Source organism: Nelumbo nucifera, chromosome 4 (genome assembly GCF_055504915.1).
Source record: "Nelumbo nucifera cultivar China Antique chromosome 4, China Antique-T2T, whole genome shotgun sequence".
In the NCBI taxonomy this organism is placed as follows: Eukaryota; Viridiplantae; Streptophyta; class Magnoliopsida; order Proteales; family Nelumbonaceae; genus Nelumbo; species Nelumbo nucifera.
This window is the reverse complement of record NC_142652.1, coordinates 79,650,761-79,672,037: the sequence shown is the minus strand read 5'-3', so window position 1 is coordinate 79,672,037 and position 21,277 is coordinate 79,650,761. Positions and strand designations below refer to the sequence as shown.

The window sequence follows — 21,277 nt, the reverse complement described above, 5'->3', positions numbered from 1 at the left end:
AAATATTTTATATAGTTTATATATAATTAATTAATTGAATTTGAAGTGAAGCGAATCGAATCGAATATTTGAGTATTTAATCGGATTTGAAATCGATATTACTTTTCAATATTCATCAGATATCGAATCAAATTTGAATATCATATTTTCTAATCGAATTCGAATTCAAATATTGCCTGATCCGATTCGAATTCGATCTATTTATAGCCCCACGTAGAGTGCAATCGGAAGTTCAACTTCCCCCAATTGAATCCCTACCAAAAACTAGATCACAGTCCCATGAATCAACCAACGAGAAGAATACTGGCGGTGGAGTGTGGACTGGTGGCTCCATTCCCCTTTTCAGAAAATGCCACATGTCTAGCTTTCCAAAAAAAAAAATGAGAAAGCCACATGTCTAAAAGGTGGACGGGGGGTGTAGCTTGGTAGTGGACTGTGGGATTTAGTAGGAATTTCTCAAAAAATACCACATGTCTAGCTTTCCAGAAAATGAGAAGGCCACTTGTTTGAATGGTGGTAGTGGGTTGATCTTATTGGTAAACAATAACCCACTTTATTTGGTATTTACTATTTATCTAATAATTTTATTTTGAGTTGTTTATTTTTAAAAGTTAAATTAGGTTGTTTCCTAAAAGTTAAATCAAGTTTGTAATTAATAAAGTATTTTCTTTTTGAAAAAAAAATCATTTAAAAACAAAAGTGGGTTTATGGTAAACTTTTAATGGGTCCCACCATTTGTATTTAATAGATTGTGGATAAACATGTGTCAAGCTAATAAATAACCATCTATTGAGAATGTTTAGGAGTGAAACTACAAACTTTTTGAATTAATAGGATGCCACATGTTTGAATGGTGGCAGTGGGTTGTGAGTTTTAGTAACAACTTCTCAGAAAATGCCACGTGTCTAGCTTTTTAGAAAAAAATGCCACGTGTCTAGATTTTTAGTAAAATGATAGGCCAACGTATCTGAATGGTGGAGGGTTGTAGCCTAAAGACCTTCCTTTAATATACTAGTAAAAGTGCACGCACGTTGCACGTGGCAATATCAAATGACGATGATGATAATAGTCAATAAGCAAACAACATTATTGGTTGAATCATTAACCTATTTAACCAAAAAATGGACTATGATTAAGACATTAATTCATTTTTTCTTTGTATTTTAGCCATTTCTATCTTTACTAACAATAATTCTTATTTTTCAAACATATTTTTGTTTAATATGAAGAATATATAATACTAATGCATGTTCAAAATTTTCTATAAAAATTATAAAAAATTCTATATTTTTATTTTTATTATTTAATTTATGAGATAATAAAAATTACTTATTTACCAAGAGGAAATGCAATTCCAATATATTGTTTGAATATTGGTTTTCAATATTGTGGTCAAATCAAATGTTTATATATATATATATATATATATATATATATCACTTATATATAATATATGTTTTTATTATTTATTTATAAATATGCTATTTATATTGAATTTTTATAAACTTCTTATATGATGAAAATAGATGAAAAATAATTATATTTGTTTTTTTTTCTTTATTTCAACTATTATATTTTCTTTTCCTTTTAATAATTTATGATTTTTTTAAATAAATCAAATTGTATCAGATTTAGATATCCAACATCTTAATCGGATTCATATTCGAATCAATATTTATGAGATCCGATAAGATCTTTGGATCTAATCGAATCCGAATATACCCTAATTCAAATTCGATTCGATCTATTTGCATCCCTACCAAACCACTTGCCTACAATGACCTAACTAATTAAATAATTGATCCATTTGACATGGTTAGTGGGGTAATGTGTTAGACATTAATGCTCTTTATTTTTCATCACATGGTTAGTGATGGTTAGTGGGGTAGACATGGTTAGTGGGGTAACCCACCACTTGGATGGAAAAACCATTTTTTCTTTTTGGATTGATTTTAAATCATGTATTACATTTTCATCATCAATAAAAGTAATTCTTATTTTCACATTTATTTTTGCATGTGGCAATATCAAATGATGACGATGATAATAATCAACAACCAAATGACCTTATTGGTTGAACCGTTAACCTATTTAACTAGGAAAATGGATTATGATTAAGACATTAATTCATTTTTCTTTGTATTTTAGCCATTTCTATTTTTACTAACAATAATTCTTATTTTTTTAAACATTTTTTTGTTTAATATGAAAAATATAATATAAATGTATGTTCAAATATTTTTATAAAATATAAATATATATATATATATTTTTATTATTTAATTTATGAGATAATAAAAATTATTTATTTACCAAGAGGAAATGCAATTCCAATATATCGTTTTAACATTGGTTTTTAATATTGTGGTGAAATCAATCATTTATATATAATATATATATGTTATATATATAGAGACTCACATTTGGAGACTTGGGAGAGTAGTCTAGACTCTAGACGGGGAATCTATGTGAGAGAGAGTAAGGTCTAAGACTAAGAAATCTCACCATCATTGTTGCCGCTATAAGTCACCATCGTCGTCGGCGTTGTAGCCTACAAGTGACCTTTTCCTCCTCTTCCTTCTTTCCTTCCTTCCTTCCTTCCTTCTTCTTCTTCTTCTTCTTCTAAACTCTTTTAGCCGATGGCTTCTCAAATCTCTCTCATTCAAACCTTATTTCTCTTATATTTATATGCATCTTATCCTAATATTCCAATCTAATGGGTAAGATGACATATCACCTGTTAAAATATTCAAACCGTTTGAACCATTTGACCCGAACGGTCAAATCACTGACCCAAAAACCGGTGGCTAGAACGGTTCCGTTTTTGTGTCGGTTTGTAAAACCTTCAATGCTTTATACAAAGCTTATATTAATCTTTGAGTGTATGTATGTATGCATGATGTATGCATGTATGTATGTATGTATGTATGTATGTATGTATGTATGTATGTATGTATGTATGTATGTATGTATGTATGTATGTATGTATGTATGTATGTATGTATGTATGTATGTATGTATGTATGTATGTATGTATGTATGTATGTATGTATGTGTGTGTGTGTGTGTATGTATGTATGTGTGTGCGCGTATGCATGTATGTATGTATGTATGTATTTAATATTCGTAACTTAGTTATGACATCATTGAGTAACCCATTTGACCCGGAATGTTAGATCATTGACCTGCCTACCATCTAGATATGGAAATGGTTTTATTTTCAAGTTGGTTTTAAATTTTGCATTTCATTTATATCATTGACAAAATAATTATTAATTAGAATACTTAATTTGTTTATATTATTAGTATATAATATTATAGGTGTGCCCAAAATTGTTTTATATATTTTTTATACTATTCTATTTTAAAAAAATTATTTTTAATTATAAATCATGAATTAAACCTATTTGACCTTAAAGGTTAACACTAACCCACCCTAGATAGGAAGATGATTTAATTTCCCATTGGTTTTAAGTTGTATATTTAATGTCCATCAATAATAAAATTATATTTAGTTTTGTGTATGAAACAATAGATAATTATTGTGTATGAATTTATTAGTGAAATTTAATGATGATAAGTAAAAGTATAAATGTTGGATTTAATGAGAGAAAGCGTGATTTATTTAATTGAACGTAATTAATAGTATTCATTTAATTACATTTTTTGCCCATGAACTAAATTCAAGAGGAGAGATATTTTAGCAAATAAAAATTTCAGAAGCCAATACATCATCATTCACACTCTTATAAGTATAGATAGATATATTAGATTAGATATTAGATTTCTTTCTTGCATACAAAGTCGCGACCCAAGCTGCGTTTTCTTTGTAATTCCTAGCTTTTCTTCTTCCCCATCCTTTTATAGAGCCGAAACTCACGATCCATCACTTAACGTCATTCTCTTGCTCGTTACAAGCATGGACATCACTCCCTTTAATTCCACATCTGGATTGCCCAAACTACCATATAACAGATTTCTTTCCTTTTCCTTTTGGCAGGACTGATCGCCATCACCAACACTACAAGAACCTCTAACTCGAAACCATTGCAAGTACTTCAGGTTCTTTACTTCAGTAAAGAAGTTATATATTTTTTTTCTCTATCATATTCTTGCTTTATTTTAATTATTTTCTTGTTTGTTCGTAGGTTAGGATAGAGTAGTAGAGATTCTTGGCCTACCGGCAGCAACTGGTTTATTTCTTCTGTTAAATCTCCAATTGAGATTATAAGATGGATGCCCTGCAACGAGGCTTTTATTTTAGTTTGAAGGGAATTGTCGATCAAATTAGGCCTCATAAGGGAAGAGAAGGAAAAGTATGACTGGATGCTCATTATCAGTCAAGTTCCTAATAAATACTCCCTGCATTCTCGGTGGCTCTGAGTTCACTACGGAGCAACCATCACAATCTAGCATTCGGATGGGTTAGAAACATCAATCGTCTCTCTTAAACTGAAATAGTGTGTGATTATTTAAGGAACCCTACAGGCTACCACTCCAAGCTTAGTAAGAGAAATATTAGAGGGAGAATGACTGATCAATCCAGGTCAGAATTTTGTAGTCCTACCGTACAGGAGATGAATCCTGACTGTGAATTAATGCCACATTTATGGGCAAGATGCGGTATATAAGGGGGGCTACTAATAGACTGTGGGGGCGGTCATTCAGAATTCGGCATTGGGTTGCAGAGTACTTAACCCAAGATTAGATGCAAAATTTTCAAGAATAACAATGATGATTTCTCACGCTTATTAGATTGATTTTCCAGTTCAGTTAGTATTGATTCTAGTTTTGATGTTTTTGATCTAGAGTGATCTTGCTGTTAACGATGATGATGATAGAGAATACTTACCAAGCAAGGGTTCGATTGCTGTATAAACTGAAGTTCATTACTTGGTTTATTTGGAAAGTGACAAGAAAGAAGATGGTACAGAGATCAACAATAAAAATTTTCATGTTATGAATCCTAAATCTTTTGATGCAAATAGACAAACTTGAGGGATAGTTCCGTCCAAGTAGGGGTATTGATGCAAATACAACTCACAGGATTACTCCCAAGTCAACTGAAGTGTCACTAAAAGAAAGAGACAGCTTGACTGGTTTTCAACAGTATCTAGTTTTTTTATTTTGGGGTCTATTTGGGATTTTGTATCTTATCATCCAACTGCTAGGTTGCCTTTGGATGTGTTCTGGTTCTAAGTATCTCCTTCTTGTTCAAGGTTCCAATTGAGTGCATTAATTGTCAGGATGGCTGTTTGGAAGCAACACAATTTTTTGTAATTCAGTGTATAAAGCAATTTCTTTATGTGAGTTGTTTTTTTTTTTTTTTATGATATAAAGCATGAACCAATAAGTTGTATTTTATCTAAAACTTTTGACTTTATAAGTGAAACTATTATCCAAAAGTGTTTGATTTATTGGGAATTGGGGTCACTGAAACTTGGAGAAGTTCTGAGGTGTGTCTGAAGATATTGTCTTTAGAACATTATTTGCTCCCACTCAGTTCCACTGAGTTTGCTGTTAGTTTATAGGCAAATTCATTCGTAGGATGCAACAGAGCCTTGGGTGAGAATCCGCAATAGTAAAATTGAAGAGTCTCTGAAGAAACCTTCTATAAGATAGTAGTAGATCGGATTGAGAGAGACAAAAATGATTTTTGAAACTTGTGTGTGCAATCGATTGATTCACACTCCTTAACTGATTTCCGAAGAATCATGGAGAAGAGGAAGGTGCTGGTTCAGGAAATACTCATGAATAGTCGTTAGAAAGGTAGTTAACAATTAACTTTGAATAGTGCCTTTTGATCACACCTAACCGAATCGTGGCCATAAATAAGTTACTATTTAAGAAGTGTAAATAAGCTACTATTTAAAAACTCTCATATTTATTTCTAAGGAGTATAAATAAGTTACTATTTAAAATTCAAAACAAGTTTTATAATTTTTCAATATGGGACAAGTTAAAAACTAATTTTAATAAGGGAAGAAACTATTTTTCAAGACGTGTACAATGTACAGGTGTGTTTTTCATGTAATTGATCAATCAAACCCCATTGAATCTAATCTCTAATAAGATCAAAATCCAACATGACCTGCATGTCCAAACCTTATGGCTGCATGTTATAGAGTTCCTGATCATTTTTGTATTATTAGATCTTAGGATCTTGTACTTTTAGAAGTTAGTGTAACAGGTGATTTGTGATACAATTTATTTTAAATCTAGGATGGTATATGATGGCTTTGGTGTTCTCAATTTATTTAATTCCATTATTAATAAATGGTTAGTAGATTTGTTATTGAATCCACCATGAATTGATATGGTTTTGTCTATCAAACGGTCATAGAATTGATTCAAAAATTGGTTGCTGCCACACATGACTCTGTTTTTGAGAAACAAGAATCAAATAATTGTGTCAAATAGGACTGGTAATTCTTAAGATGAAAATTTTTAGAATCTATTCTTTCCGGAAAGGATTCTGAGAATGAAAATCCCCAATATTGGTGCCAAACGGGGCTAAGCTTTTAGTGAATAGGCTTATTGCTTTGTCCTTAAAAACATTTTTTTCTATAACATTTGAAATTTGTTTAGATTACTGTTTTTGAGAATTATACCAATAGAAACCTCATGCAATTCATGTGTGAGAAAACGTAAGAAGAGGTGCTTGAACTCATTACCTCCAGCATATAAGTAGAAGGAAATATGAAACAAGTTGTAAATGAAAAGTAAAAAACATGGTTTTCTGTAATTTGTGTTTTGTATTAATTATTAAGGGCCTGTTTGGTTTGTGGGAATAGGGGTCTGGAATTAGAATTGAAATGGGCCATTTCGATCCCAACTGTTTGGTTGGGCAGAATCGGAATCCCATTGCCATTCATGGTGGAATGACATCCCCCCATTTAAGGGAATGGCCATTCCCTCCCCCTCCCTTGGGAATGAAATTCCATTCCAGCTGATTTCAATTCCCATTTCGGTTCTTGTCTGAACTAAATAGGCAATGAGAATAGACCATTCCGATTCCAACGGATTTCAATTTTGGTTTCAATTCAATTTTGACCATAAACCAAACAGACCCTAAATCATTTCTGATCTCATACACATAAATTCTTCTCACATCCTTACCCACAGGATGCTACAAACATGCATCGGGAATATCTCCCTTGTGGGCTAAAATAAAAAGTAATAATATTGAATATATTGATGTAATTGATTTATAATTACTAGTATAAGAGCATATATTATACATGTGCAAAAAAAATATTAACCATATAAATTGATGAATTCCATATGTGTGGCTGGATGAGCGTAGCCAGCAATATGTCGTGGTCACAGATTCGGACTCTAAATTGACATGACACGTATGTCTTTATATAGCATAGATGAAGGAAACTGAATAAACAGAAAAATCAAAATCAAAAGCCCAAACAAGAGCACTCCCTTTTCTACCCAAAAAAATTTAAAAAAGAGATTGAACAATTACCTCAGAGACGCTTTGATTTATGTGAAAAAGAGAATGAGCGATACTATTATTTACAAATTACAGCTTTTATGGAACAAACAAATATTCCTCACTGTTAAACATAAACCGTAATAAACAGACAGTTAGCGAAATATATGGGGCTAATGGGCTAAGCTATTTAGAGCCCAAGCTCGGAGACCACATTTCCACATCACAACGTCCCGCCCCACAATTCCTCACAGCACATCTTCGCCGTGTATTAGGTACATCTCTCGATAATGTACTAGAATTAATGATGTCATCATCGGAAGATACTCTCAATACACGGAGGGAATATACTGTGGGGCGAGACATTGTGGGGTGGAGATGAGAACTTCCAAGCTCGAATTCACTGGGCTAAAGTTTTGTCCAAGTCAAATAAAGAATTGGCTAAGCCAGATCAGCCCATTGAACAGGTCTACCTAGAAGTTAGAAGATATGAAAGTTTTTTCGTAGATGACCCAAATCCTAAGTCTAAGGAGTGTCCTAATTAATAGATGCGATTTTATGTTTCTCAAAACAAAAATAATTGCCACGTCAGGGAAAAAAAATAAAAAATTTTGGATGATGTGGTAATAACAAAATCATACAAATTGGCAAAACAAACACCACATAATTTGGTCATTCCTTAATCGGTTTCTTACAAAATGAATTCTTATTTGGATGATGGATGAAGTTTTTAAAGAAGAAAATTTTATTGAAAAATCTAGATAATTAAGGAGGTGTTGGCTAGTATGTATGCATGATTTTATTTTAAAAATAAAAAACAAAAATAACTGCAACCTCAACAAAAATAAGAAATCCCTCAATTTGTGACTTGAATCAAAATAAATGATTTAATTCCAAGTTTTATTTTATTTTTTCTAAATTACAATTCAATAAAAGGTCATGTTGAAAATGAATTGCATGATCACATTCAACAAATAAAAAGTCATTATTGACTGGGTTAGCACCATAGGCATAAATAGATTCTATACATCATAACTCCATCCCAAACGTGATAATCCATACTTAAATGAGTTTTTGTCCAGCCAAGCAGAACAGGGAAGTAGTAATTAGTCCTCCAGAACTCGCAGGGAGTTTCTTTTTACTCTTTTTAGAATGACTGTATTAATTAATTCATACTTAATGAATATAGAAAATTTAGAGAAAATTCCAGATTAGTACCCTTTATGCCTAGTGTCACTTTGGCCCGTGAACTTTAAAATGTGATAATTCAGTATTTAAATTTTGAAAACATGTCAATCTAGTACCTAGCGTCAACGAACCGTCAATTATATGTATCATATGACATCATGTGCGACTTAACTTAAGACTTTTGAAAATGTCAAAATTACCTTTAGAAATAAAACACTATTGGCCTTCTTCTTCCTCAAAAAAATGAAACAGATCCCAAGTTCTTTGTCCAACGTTCTATGAATCTCTCTTTCTCACACACTCTTTTATGGTTGTTGCTACCAAGCCCTTAGAGAACCAATCGACGGTGCCGAAAACTGACCAAGTTTCGACGACAGCTAAAACCGCTAGTGCTAGGGTAACCACCTCTTCAGGTTTGGGGCATAACAAATCATCTAATAAACTCCAGAGACAGTGGCTACAACAGCATCTCCAGATTCTACTATGGTCCCGGAGGCAACGCCCGTAGAGAAGAAGTGGCCGGGGTGGTATCAAGAATGTTCTTCAGAGTTCAGACTTCAGACTAAGATCATCGGCCAGAAGATTTTAGACCCAAGATACCTTCTAGTTAGTTGGGTCTTACAAAAAATTTGGGTTGGCCATTGGCATTATTGTATCTAATAATAATACGTGTATCTAATAATACACGTATCTAATACGTGTATTAAATCATTTATTCAAAGCTAGTTAGTGAGCTATGGGTGGCATACCTTTACAGAAAGTGGTGGTATTTCTTTTGATGATAGAAGCACAAGAAACTCTATGACCGAGTATCAAATCCAGAATACCCACCTCCCTTGAGTTATCTTGACATTGAACTATTGAAGGCAATGGGTGGTCACTAGTGCTGGGAATAATTCCTATATTTTTTCTTGTGAAAAATCACAAAGATTTTAACTACAAATATCAAGTATGCAATAGTAATAAAATAAATAATCAAAAACAGAGCAAGCAACAATAGTAGACACCAAGTTTTTATGTGGAAAACCCCTCAATAAGAGAGTAAAAATCATAGGATCAAAATCTAAACATTCACTATCAGCAATAGTAATGGGGTACAATGTTTTTTTATCTAGTTACAACTAAATGATTAACATCAAGAAAGCTCTTGTATACCAATAACAGAAAACATCATTAAGATGGATAATAAACATGAAATCTCTCACCAAAGGTGGAAGCACAACAATGGAAGTAAGAGATGTTGAAAATGGATTTGTCTTCTTCATTTAAGCCTTTGTAACTCTTCTTCTTCCCAAAAACCTTATTCTCTAAACCCCTTTCTTGTTCCCTGATATTTTCTAGAGAGTTGTTAGAGTTGAGAGAGTAGAGAATAGAAGTGAGCTCTCTCCAATTCGTTGGTTAGCCAAGGACAATACAAAAAAAGTCTCTTGACTTTTTATTCTTTTTGTCTTTTTTTTCTTTTCTTTTCTCTACCTTTATTAGTGGGTCCCACCTCATAAGGAAGGAACCCCAAAAATCTCCCATTCCCGATTTATGAGGGCTGCACCGTGCCCAAACCTGCAATGTTTCTACAATATTCAAACTTTTCTTTTGGTAAAGCCTTATTCATCATGTCCAACCCATTTTTGTCAGTGTGAATTTTCTCAAGTTGCACTTCTTTTTCTTCAAGAACATTCCAAACCCAGTGATACCTTACACCAATATTTTTGGACTTAGAATGAGAGCTTGGATTCTTACACATGTGAATGGCACTCTGACTATCACAATGAAGTGTAAATCTTTCTTACTTCAAACCAAGTTCATTTAAGAACATCTTCATCCATAATATTTCCTTGCAAGCTTCTGTGACAGCTATATATTCAGCCTCTGTAGTTGACAAGGCTACACATTTTTGTAACTTAGACTGCCATGATATTGCACCCCTAGCAAAAATGAACAAGAAACCTGATGTAGACTTTCTAGAGTTAATGTCACTTGCTATATCAACATCTGTAAACCCTTTAAGCATAGGTTTACGACCTCCAAAACACATACTTTGGATGTACCTTTCAAATACTTAAGGATCCATTTCACTGCAAGCCAATGCTCTTTGCCTAGATTTGCAGGAAATCTACTAACCACACCAATCGCATGTGCTATGTCCGGCCTAGTACAAACCATAGCATACATGAGACTTCCTATGGCAAAGGCATAGAGAATGTTCTTCATTTCTCCTATTTCTTTCTCATTCTTTGGGCTTTAATCACCAGACAATCTGAAATGATTTGCCAATGGAGTACTAATCGGTTTTGCTTTATCCATGCAAAATCTCACAAGCACTTTTTCTATGTAGCTTTCTTGTGATAACCACAGTCTCTTTGATTTCCTATCACATGAGATTTTCATACACATGGAGAAAGACTTGCTTAACTGTTTCTTTAACCTGTCAATTCTTGTCTTATCTTGTCCAACAATCAACATGTTATCAACATATAGCAAAAGAATGACAAAATCATCACTAAAAAAATATTTAGTGAAAACACAATGATCTAAAGCTGTTTTACCATACCCATGCTCTATCATGAATATTCAAACTTTCAATACCGTTGTCTTGGAGCTTGTTTGAAACCATACAAACTCTTCCTTAGCTTGCAAATCATATGTTCTTTTCCTTTGACTTCAAATCCTTCTGGTTGTTCCATGTAGATGTCTTCTTCCAAGTCACAATGAATAAAAGTTGTTTTGACATCTACTTGTTCAACCTCCAAATCCATACTTGCAACCAAGTTCAATGGAATACGTATTGATGACACTTTTAGCATTGGAGAGAAAATTTCACCAAAATCGATGTTTTTTTTTGTCCAAATCCTTTCACAACCAATTTTGCCTTGTACCTTTGTTGCGAGCTCCTATCTTCATGCTTCAACCCATATACCCATTTGTTCTTGAATGCCTTCTTACCCTCGGGTAGTTCCACCAAATCATAGGTATGATTCTTATGCAAAGAGTCCATCTCCTCTTGCATAGCTTTGAATCATTCTTTCTTGTGCTCATTTTCTTGAGCCTCATGATAGCTTTCTGGTTCATCTGCATCTGAAAGCATTATATACTCATTTGGTGGACATTTTTTCGATGGTTGATGTTCCCTAGTTGATCTTCTTAATTTAGTTGGTGGCTCTTGAGGGGGTTGCTTCCCTGTTCATCATCACCATCAATATCTCCATTGGGAACATTCTCATTATTTTATGAGTTCACATTTTCTTGTTGTACATCTCCCCCATCATTTTTGTGCACCAAGGGAGGAGATACAAAGTCCAAGTCTACAAGTTCACCATCATCTGCTCGAGGCTTCTCAATCTTTTCAAAATCTTCACAGTTTGGTTTTCAAGAAAGACCACATTTCTACTTCTAATGATTTTCTTACCCATTGAATCCCATAACCTGTAACCAAACTTTTCATCTGCATATTCCAAGAAAACACACCACTTGGTTTTGTCATCAATCTTAGACCGCTCATCCTTGGGCATATGTGCAAAGGCCCAGCAATAACCAAATACTTTGAGATGATCATAGGAAATATCTTTTCCTGTCCATACCCTTTTAGCAACATCACCATTCAAAGGAACTGCAAGAGACAAATTACTCAAGTACATAGTTGTACGCATTACTTCTCCCCAATAACATCTTGGCAACTTTGCTTGTGACAGCATGCATCTAACATTCTTTAGAATGGTGCGGTTCATTCTCTCAGCTACACCATTTTGCTGTGGGGTCTTAGGGACTGATTGCTCATATTGAATACCATGGTTTTTACAGTAATTCTGAAATGGACCTTCATACTCACCACCATTGTCAGTATGAATACACTGAAAGGTCTATCTGTCTCTCTTTCAACCATAGCATGAAAAACTTTAAAGACATCTAGTACTTGGTTTTTAGATTTCAAAGCATAAGCTCATACTTTTTTACTAGCACCATCTATGAAAGTAACAAAGTAAGATGCACCACCAAGAGTTTTGACTTTCATAAGCCCACAAACATCAAAATGAATTATTTCTAAAACATGCTTTCTTCTATGAGGAGGAGAGCTTTGAAATGAAACTCTATTTTGTTTACCAACTAAGCAATGAATGCAAGTATTAAAGTGTGTGCCTTTCATGTCGGTTAATAGATTTTTCTTGGCAAGAATTTGCATTTCCTTCTCGTTCATGTGACCCAATCATCTATGCAACAATTCAGTAGAGACTTCCTTCTCCATGATGTTCATTTCACCTTTGCAAACACGTCCCTGTGTACGATAGAGAATGCAACACCTGTTGCCTTTTGCTTCAACTAGAGACCCCTTGGATAGTTTCCATTTTCCATTGCCGAATTGATTATTATAGCCTTCTTCATCTAGCTTCCCAGCTGAAATCAGATTTAAGCAAAAATTTGGAACATGTCTGACATCCTTGAGAATTACTTTGCAACATACATCAGTCTCAAGATAAATATCATTCATCCCCACAATTTTGGAAGTTTCACTGTTTCCCATTATCACAACACCAAAATCACCTGTACTGTAAGAGATGAAATATTCCTTGTGAGAAGTAGCATGATAGGAAGACTTGTATCAACAATCCAATATGTGTCATGACATGCTAAATTAATGCACGACTCTTCACAACCTATGAAAACAATAATATCTCCACTTGTAACTATAGTGGTGTCCTTTTCTTCATTTCTTTCACTTTTTTTCCTATCATTCTTGTTGTCTCTCTTGAGTTTCCGACACTCACTCTTGTAATGACCTTGTTTCTTGCAATGGAAACATGTGATGTCTTTCCTTGACTTGAGCTTGTCATGACTATGTGGACCTCTGCTTTGGCTTCTACCCTGGATTTTTGTAAGGAGAGCATCTAGTTTTGATTTTCTCCTAATTTCTTCATTGAACAAACTACTTCTTACCATGCTTATTATCACTGTTCCATCGGGTGCAGAGTTACTAAGAGATACTGCAAGTCTTTCCTAGATTTTTGGCAATGAACTAAGTAACAATAGAGTTTAAAGTTCATCATCCAACACCATCTTCATTGAAGCTAATTGATTTACAATATCTTACATTTGATTCAAGTGTTCGGTGATGGACACACCTTCCTTGTACTTCAAATTTACAAGCTTTCTAATTAATAAAGCCTTATTGCCGATGGTTTTCTTCTCATACAATTCTTCCAACTTGTTCCAAAATGGAATAGTTGAGGTTTCATTTGCTACAAGATGATAGACACTATCTTCCAACCATTGTCTAATAAAAGCAATTGCTTTTAAGTCAAGGAGTTCTCAATCCTCATTGGACATATCTTTTGGCTTGCCATTATCACCTCTCATAGGTGCATACAAATCTCTAGAGAGCAACAAATCCTTCATTTTTGGTTTCCAAAGAGACAAGTTTCTTCCATTTAATAAAATCATTCTAATTGAACCTCCTTCCATGATTTACACAAGAACCAAGTGTTCTGATACCAATTTGTTGGGAGTAACCCTTATATTTTTCTTTGTGAAAAACCACAGAGATCTTAACCACAAATATCAAGCATGCAACAATAATAAAACAAATAACCAAAAACAGAGCAAGCAATAATAGTAGACACCAAGTTTTTACGTGGAAAACCCCTTAATGTGAGGGTAAAAACCACAAGACCGAAATCCAAACATCCACTATCAGCAATAGTAATGGGGTACATTGTTTTTATATCTAGTTACAAATAGATGATTAACATTAAGAAAGCTCTTGGATACCAATAACAAAAAACATTATTAAGATGGATAACAAACATGAAATCTCTCACCATAGGTGGAAGCACAACAATGGAAGCAAGAGGAGATGCTGAAAATGGATTTTTCTTCTTCTTTTTAGCCCTTGTAACTCTTCTTCTTCTTCCCAAAAACCTTCTTCTCTAAACCCCTTTCTTGTTCTCTGATATTTTCTAAAGAGTTGTTAAAGTTTAGAGAGTAGAGAGTAAAAGTGAGCTCTCTCCAATTCATTGGATAGCTAAGGATGTGTTGGCTTGCAAAAATGTCTCTTGACTTCCCATTCTTTTTGTCTTTTTCTTCTTTTCTTTTCTCTACCTTTATTAGTGGGTCCCACCTCATAAGGAAGGAACCCCAACAACTGGAACATCAAAATCTACTCGAATTCCATACTCGGGGACTTGATCATACAGTGGAGCTACACCGCTGGTTTTTCAGTGAACACTTGTGTAAGATGCGCTATACTACAACATCAACCTTAGAGACTCCATTGCCTTGGGGTGGTAACTAGTAAGAGCAGCATGAACTTCTCCCACCCAATCGGGTAGATGCCGGCAGAGATAGCTAGCCTTGTCACACGATGAGTCGTAGTGTTCTAGGAACTGCTCGCAGATGCTGGGCTTGGGCTCGATGAGCACATCATCCTCCCTACAATTGAAGAAAAGGTATTCATTTTAGGAGGAGAGGGAGAGCTAGTGTCGAGATTGAATGGCCCTAGTTGGATAGAAGTTGTCGCCATCATTGTAGTTTCACATGAATGGATCAAAGGTTTTTGTGTCTGATTTGAGCATATAGTTGATAAAGAAAATTAGATGATGCTCAAAGGGTATATGTGTCTTTTTGCATACCACTTGATGGTCGATTTAACGATAGGTACTAAATTGGCATGTTTAGAAAGTTTAGATACTCAATATGGCACTAGACCCAAAGTACATGGTACTAATGGGAAATTTTCCCTAAAATCTATACTAGTATCTTTTGCAACCCTCCCAATCAACTGCGAACAATTGGACAAAATACTAAGGATTGAGGAAGAATCCAACATCAAACATTTGGAGATCCGATTCCATAGGAGAGTGCATAAGAGGGATGAAGATGGTGATTGGGATGTTTTATCTTCTTCTTCCTCCCGATCACACTCTACTTTTTGGAAGAAATGGAACTGGTGGCGAGAGTTTCAGGAGATAATGGGTCAAACTAAAATTCAGAGTGCTTAAAAATAGGTGTTTATTCGAATAAGAACTTAATTCAAAAAACCCAAATTTCAGGTTTATTTTTAAGGTGGCGTTTGATAAATCTGAAATCTGAAAAGTTAAAAAGATATTAAAAGTGTCTAAAATCTGAAAAGAGGCATAGATGCTTTTCTACTTTTTAGAGGCTCTGAATAGATAAGGTTGTTTGTGTTGGATCAACCCTTCAACATTTGAAATTCCTTGATTTTACTATTTTACCCCTAAAATAGACTATTTGGTAATTTTGAGTTCAATTTGCATTATTTCATAAAAAATAATTTATTAAATTCAAAATAATATTGAAAAATATGAGTAAATTATAAAAAATAAAAATAATTTATTAAAATAAGAATACAATTGAAAAATACATATAAATCTATAAATTAAAATAAATTATTAAGGGTTAAAATAATAATAAAAATAGTAAAAAAGTCCATCAAGCAATGAAAAGTATTAATAATTATCAAATTATTAAATTAAAACTATTAAAATATTTAATAATTAATACAAATAAAAATTATAAAAAATAATATATATATTATATCCTAAAACACAACAGTGAAGAAATTTTCTTCTATTTTGATTTTTTTTTAATCTATGTCATTTTTGAAACAACCAATGAGATGCTCTTCCTTCCCATAAAAAAAATTCTCTCTCTCTCTCTCTCCCCCACACATTCCCAATAACCTAAATAATATCATCTCCTAAAATTTCTCTTAAACTATCTCCCTCACTATCCTTTACTTTCTCCTAAACTTTCTCTAATTCTTATTTATCCTCTCTCCCACTTTTTATCTATATATATCTAAAGGAAGTTTAAACTAAAAAAATTATTTAAATGCTCTGACAAAATTATATGCTAACATTAAAATATTTATTGAAAACACAAAAATAATTATAATAGATTTCAAAATTTTCATATTATTAATAATTTTATATTTTTACTTTTTATCTATATCTATCCAAAGAAAGTTTGAATTAAAAAAATAAAAAATTGTTTAAACATTGTAACAAAATAATATAATAACCTTAAAATATTTATTAAAAACACAAAAAATAATTATAATAGATTTAATAATAGTCAAATTATTAATAATTTTGTATTTTATAAAATTCATCAAGAAATTTTGTACTAACAATATAAATTATTATTTTCCAGATTATTCAATTTAAATGGTATTCAGACAATAAAAATTTAACATTAAAAAACTAAAATATTATTTAAATATTTCAATAACTAAATATCTTAAGTAACAAAACAATAAAAATAGATAAATAATTATAAAACAAAATATTTAATATTCTATAATATCTTAAATAAATAAAAATCAAATAAAAAACATTTTAAATATTTTATATATTTTTAAATATTTAAATACATAAACGTTTTAAATAACGAAGTATTTAACATAACGATATTTTAAATAGTTAAAATAACGAAGTTATTTAATAAATTTTAAAAATTTCTTAAAAGTAGAAAAATAATTATAACATAATATTCAGATTGAAAATAATTTTATATTTTACAAACTTAATAACGAAATTATTTATTAACAGTATAAATTATAATTTTATGTATTGTTAAATTCAATAAATAGTTAATATTTTAAAATTTAAATAACTAAATAATTTTGTAAATAACTAATTTAACTTATATCAATTAATAATTCTAGAAAATAACTATCTAAAATTAATATTTATTAATAATAATTTTAAAATCTTAATCTATATTTATTATATTTTTTAGTAATTATTTATTGTTTTTGTGATAATTATATTTGCAATAATTATGTATAAATCTATTTTTGTTTTGTTATTTAATAGAAAATTTTCAATAATTATTGGATTTGAAACTATTGTTATTTATTAGAGATTAGAGTATTAATTTAGCTAAAATTAGGAGTGCTCACGGGTTAGTTCGGTTTGGTTGTAGGCTATGTGGCCGACCAAATTGACTTGGTGAGGTTAGGGATTTGATCACCCAAAACGAACTTACCATTAGTGAAAACGGGCTAACTTAGGTTGTATTGGCTTATGTTGATTTTCGATTTGGTCGATTGGTTCAAAAGATTTAAACTTAAAAATTTATATTTAAAAATTAAAGTTATGATATAAAATATTTTAGACTAATAAATATGAGAATTTTCCACTTTCCCATATTAAAAGTATAAAATATTAGTATATATCTATGGTTGGGTCATCCGATTTTGGTTGATTTACAAATGTTCAAAGTGAAGCTGATCCAACCTGATCAGGTTGGGAAATTGTTGAACCAACGCCGACTGGAAATACTAGAAAACTGACCAACTCGGTTTGTGTTGGTTGGGTTGGTCGATTTCATTAGTTTGATGAACAACCATAGTTGAAATTAATTAAGGTTATTTTGTATTGTAAAAAAATTATTAAAAATAGTATATAGAATATAAATAATTATTAATTATTTAAAATTAAAAAATTATATACTCTTATGTGTTTTTATTGTTTAACTTTCTCTTAATAAATATTGTGCACCGCACGGGTCCCGCTAGTAATTTATTAAAATAAGAATAAAATTAGAAATACATATAAATTTATAAATTAATAATAAATTATTAAGAATAAAAATATTAATAAAGTCTATGAAGTAATTAAACACCGTTGTTGAGAGAGAGAGAGAACGAAACATAGATCGTCAGACGGTTATTGATTACTAGAATATAGATCACCGGGAGACTTGTCCGTTGTGTCACCGATGGTTAGGCGTTCATCGATAGGGCAGTGCAGTGGTTGGACAATGTGAAAGTCTTTGTCGTTCAAGAACTCGAATGAGAAGAAATTTGGGTTTAAAAAGGGACATGCATTGTTTATTCGAATATGAGTGTGTTCAGTGATGGCCTATGGTTTAATCGTTTTAGATGTGAAATTGCATTTCAGATAAACTTTCATACACTTACCCAACACTTTTGGAGTTTGAAAAGCAATGTTTTTTAGATGGAATCCACTATAATATGAAAAAGATATGATATTGAAAAAACAACTTAACAATAAATCAGAATCATAAAAATGGTATTATTTACCAAAATTCATGGGTGAATTTTGATTGGTCAAAACTCTTTCTATACCATATCTTTTATGCATCATAGATTTTCCCGGAAGAAATTCATTCATTAACTGTAATCTGGCATCTTTCAACGGTAGGTTCTATTAAGTTCGTGTTCTGTGCATCAGTGGTGGGTTCACTGGACATATGCATGAGCCCACCAACCACAATTGACCACGTCGTCCAGGACCGGGATTCATAACGTTAACGGACCTCGCATCGTTAACATGGGGTAGTCGGTTCAACCGGCCACAAAAAGACAAAAATAAAATCAAAACCCCCAGTCCACGTTCCTTCCCTCATTCTCCCTCCCATTTTGCAGAGTTTCTTTGCTTTTCCTCCACCGAACCCTACCACACCACACACCGGCAACCATACAGCAGTGGACGGTGACCCGAACCAGCAGCCGTCGGCAACGAGACTGAGTCGATTCTGTGGATTTTCAGAGGAGCTGTTTCAGTAGAATGTTTCTTGCACTTCCATGAAATGAGAGGTTACCTACTAGAAAAAGAGAAACGAGAGAGAATTAGAGATGGAATGGGCTGCACTGAGTTCAGATCCGTCATTGCAACCGGTCACAACAGCAAGCCCGCCAGTGTTGACCCACTTTCGTTCACCTGAAGAATCCTGCCGCTGTAAGGCTTCAATCTGTTGAAAAGAGAAAACAAGAAGCCCTTATAAGGAGGAGGAGGAGGAGGAGGAGGAGGAGGCCAGAAAACGTATCGTCGGAGCTCTCGTTGCCGATGGCTGCTGGTTCGGGTCACCGTTCATTGCTGTATGGTCGCCGGTGTGTGGATAGGGTTCGGTGGAGGAAAAGCAAAGAAACTCTGTAAAATGGGACGGAGAAAGAGGGGAGGAACGTTGACTGGGTTTTGATTTGATTTTATTTTAATCTTTTTGTAGCCGGTTGAACCGGCTATCCCATGTTAGCGGTGCAAGGCCCGTTAACATTATGAATCTCAGTCTTAGACATGTGGTGGATTGTGATTGGTGGATTCACAAGACGCGGACTCGGTTCCGTTTTAGAGTCGTCCCTGCTGGCATTATATCAATCGATTCAATCCTAGTGGTTCTCTATGCATTAATTAATAGGATAAGAATTCTATTAGCTCACTAATCGATGCCTAAAACAATAACCTTGTCTTTGTTTTGAGACAACAAATTAACCAAAACATCTGGAATCTTGGAGCATTTGGGTGGATTTAATTTTGACAATTAGCCAAAGAAAACTATTGGTGTGGTGACAGCTGAGGGTTCAGCATTGTAAGCAGATTCATGTTGGCTTTATAGTTATGCTTTATATTGTGATTTATGAGTACCATGAGCTCAGAAAACTGATGGGAGTTATGTGAATGAAATGAAATCCTGTTCTTCCATATGTTAGCAAGTTAAGTCATTTTCAATCAGAGAGTTTGGCAAAAAATTTTAGTGACTGCTGCCAACTAATTGACGTGATCTTTCTCCATTATCCAGACTTGGGGTGGTGTAAGACAAGCTCATACCGGTAGAATTATCAATTCTATTTTCAACGACACTTTCAACAATAATAATTCACACAATATTTGATGCATAATGATACATTTACTGGTGCTGTGGTGGGTTTTTTTCCATACCTATAAATCTCTAACCTCCCAACTAGCTTTGGTGGGGAGGGGATTTGGTCCCAAGTCCCCACTACAACTAGCTAGAAAACTTATGGACTGAACTGTCATCATCATTTGGTTTTAAGGAGTTCAAATCAGCCCCCCACAAGATTGCCTCCCACAACGTCTCACAGTACATCCTGCCGTATATTGGGAACATCTCCCGATTATGGCATTATCATTTCTGATATTATCATTGAGAGATGTTCCCAATATATAATGGGGATGTGCTGTGGAACGTTGTGGGGGGCTGATTTGATCTCAGTTTTAAGGATGGGTTTGAACAAGGTTGTGTTTGGTTTGGTAAAAAATAAGAGAGAAATTGAAAATCAAGAGAAAAATCTTAACAAATTTTATAAAATTATTTAAGAACTTTCCTTAATTTTTCTTTGTCTTATTCTATCTATTCAAACATAGCCTAAGTTTTAAAAAGTTGTTGACATCGTAATACTATGGTCGACTCAGATAGTCAAACCACTAAAAATTTAGAACCGTTAATTTATGGTGATGGTTCAAACTGATTATTTTCTGTTTTAACATATTAGTCTGTTATCCCACATTACCAAAAAAAAAAAAAGTTTAAGTAGACATCAAACACAAACACTTTTTTTTGGTAATGATTCCAATGAGCAATAAAGACAAAAAGTATTAAATATAGTTTAGAAAAAAAAATTAAATGGCTCATTTGGTTCATAGTCAAAACCAGAATCAAAATCCATTCGAATTGGAATGGTCTATTGACTATATTCTTCCTTGGTTGGTTCAAATGGGAATTAAAATTAGAATCATAATCAGAATCAGCTGGAATGGATTCTCGTTCCCAAACGAGGGGGAGGGAATGGTCATTCCCTCATATGAGGGAATGTTATCCCACCATGAATGAAAATCGGATTCGGATTCCAATCAACCAAACTGTTGGAAC

General features: G+C 33.0%; 1 long non-coding RNA gene across 1 annotated transcript; it reads right to left on the bottom strand.

The window, feature by feature from the left end:
• Positions 1-18,776: 18,776 nt before the first annotated feature.
• LOC148800764 (uncharacterized) lies at positions 18,777-20,061 on the bottom strand. The gene is made up of 2 exons (XR_016068569.1): positions 19,215-20,061; positions 18,777-19,144 (listed from the first exon to the last, which is right to left on the bottom strand). It is a non-coding gene; the product is annotated as an uncharacterized LOC148800764 (long non-coding RNA).
• Between the last annotated feature and the right edge of the window lie 1,216 nt (positions 20,062-21,277).